Here is a 2,537-nt window from a genome sequence, read left to right on the forward strand (position 1 = left end):
TGATATACCAATTGTACATCCTATTCAGCAATTCGTACATTCCATTCTAATTGCATCTGGCTTACTATAGAGGTTGAGTGTTGAGAAAAAAGAATGGAGCAGGGCAGTGTGAGAGGGAAGCTTGTGTTCAGTTAAACCTAAGTACAGAAATTCAACAAACCAGTGAAATTCATTATTTTATGTTTCACCAGTCAGTTCAGCTTAAGTCCTTGGATAAACTGCATAGAAAAACATTACCATGATGGTGAAATTACTGCCTCTAATAAAGAATGAGTAAGTAGAACCTCAAGTTATGGAATTCTTTTTTTTTTTTTTTTTTTTGATGAAGTGAATTCCAACAATGCGAAAGCCACTGCCCTGGGTGCTGATAAGCAAGTGGTGCCTGAATGTGAAGGTCATAATCGGCTTTAGCTGATTTCAAACAAAAACAAAACCCTTCACTGCAAATGCTGATTTCAAAAAGTTATTTCACCCCTGGAATCACTGTAATGAGAACCTCATCCTTCTCCCTGCTTGCTCTTGCTCCTTCAAGCTCCCCCACCACTAGGCCTGTCCCTCCCAGGACTGCAGCACTGCAACCCACAATTCAACACAGAAATCCCCGGGTTCCTCTGCCACACCCGCACTGCACATCTGCCCTGAGCCAGTGTTCCCTGCCACTTCCTCAAAAGACCTAGGCCCAGTTCCACCTCACAGCTCAAAGCAGACATCCAGTGCACTGCACGCATCCCGGCAGGGATGCTTGCTGGAGTTGACACCTGTCCCAGTCAACCCCCACCTTCCTGAGCCCCACACGCACCTTGGGAGAAGACCAAGTGGAATTCTGTGGTTGGATACTTTTACGTGTGAAAATAGTGAACTTAATCAGAAGGTAAAAATACATTTCTGTACATTTAGAATTAATGAATCCCATAGACCTGTGGAAACTGCTTTTAAACATCTGGTTTTCTATTAAAATGTAATTAAAATAAATGGCACAGAGAAGCTTTAGTTATTTTTACAATGACACCCCCCCAGTAGAATATTTGTTCTGTGTATTTTTAAAAGGGTTTTGGAGGGCATTAAATTATGCTTTGATTGTATTCCATCAGTAAAAATACAAGACACAAATAAATATCTTATTTCTTATTATAAGAAACTAATAAGTACTTATTAACTGTGTGTGCATTCATGGGACACACAAATGGTCTCAAGCTGAGCTTATAGTAAGGCAAGTTAAAATTAGTGTCTGACTGCTATTCATTATAAAGTGGATACTCGCCTAAGGATTCATAATCAATTGCAAAATACCTATCATGAAGATTTATGTGATGCAGAACGAAATCGCTGTCCTCAAGAAAAAGCTCCGAGAATTCTTTTAATCTACATAAGGACAAATTTGCCTTTCGTCACATTTTGTAGTAAAATCCAAAGTTTCATTTTGGCCTTCCAGCCGCAAGTTTTAGTTCCCAAAATGAAGAGTTGGCATGATGGTTATTCAAAGAAAAAGAGAAGTGTGCGTTGGGCACTAAGTCAAATGCAGTCCGCACTGTAAAAATCGAAAATCAGCCATGATCTGCTGTGATGTGGCATTAAAGTCACGGGTGCGCTCTGTTCAGTGTGCAGTTTGTGTAGGAGTTAAACAGCGTCAAGAGATGAAAATCTGGAAAGACATGTCAAGGATCACGGAAGCTCTGAGTGAGTGAACAGACATTCTTCGTGCAGAGTAATCCCCGTGGCACTGGTTTGCCGGCAGAGCAGAACGTGCGGGACTCACTCAGCAACCACGCCCAGGCGTTCAGCCTTAGCGCGAGAAACACAAAGGCCGCGGGGTCCCGCGAGCCGCAGGGGTCGGGGTCATTCTGGACGCCGCCACCCTGAAGAGTTCCAGTGGTTCGGGAAAGCGGGGCAGATCTGGCCTTTGGGGAGGACCGTGCCTGGGAGAAGGAAGGAGGGAGGGAGTGCCCCGGGGCCCGCCTCCGGTGCCTAAACAAAGGAGACGCGCTTCCGAGCCTCCGCCCACCCCGCCTCGCCGCGCACGGACCCCGCGCTCCTGGGCCGCTTCCTCCTGCAAACCACGAGGAAAAACCAGTATCGACCCAGACGGCCGGCCGCGCAGAAGGGAATAAGCGCCGGTGCCCGCCGCGCTCTGCACTTGACTATGGGCCTCGCCAGGGCCTGGCGCGGCCGCAGACACCCGGGTGACCTCGGCCAGGGACGCCGGCTCCGCTCCGACTGCGGGTCTCCTGATCTGCCGCCTCCGCCTTCTCACCACTGAGGCCGCAGGAGAGGCTCGCTGCTGGGGGCCGAGTTCTGAGGACCGGGGAGAGGAGTCCGGGGGTTGGGGGGCAGCGCCCGCAGCCAGCCGGGAGGAGGGGGGCCGGGGCCGCGCTTGGGGCCTGCCGCTGCGCCCCAGCCTGGGCAGAGAGCCGCTGCCTTCTGCGGGCGAAGCGGGTCGGGACGCAGTGGGGCTGGCGGCGGCTATGCGGGTCCACGCCCCACGCCCTGCCAGGCCCCTCGGCCCTGCTTCTCGTTTGCCTGGGCGGGAGAGGCGCAGC

The 2,537-nt window shown here is 50.6% G+C and overlaps 1 non-coding gene across 1 annotated transcript; it reads left to right on the forward strand.

Moving 5' to 3' along the window:
• The first annotated feature begins 356 nt into the window (after positions 1–356).
• On the forward strand, positions 357–417 carry LOC116528928. The gene has a single exon (XR_004259287.1). It is a non-coding gene; the product is annotated as a small nucleolar RNA SNORD44 (small nucleolar RNA).
• Positions 418–2,537: the final 2,120 nt, after the last annotated feature.

Source organism: Sapajus apella, unplaced genomic scaffold (assembly GCF_009761245.1).
Source record: "Sapajus apella isolate SASKATOON/1434 unplaced genomic scaffold, GSC_monkey_1.0 scaffold60, whole genome shotgun sequence".
Taxonomy (NCBI): Eukaryota; Metazoa; Chordata; class Mammalia; order Primates; family Cebidae; genus Sapajus; species Sapajus apella.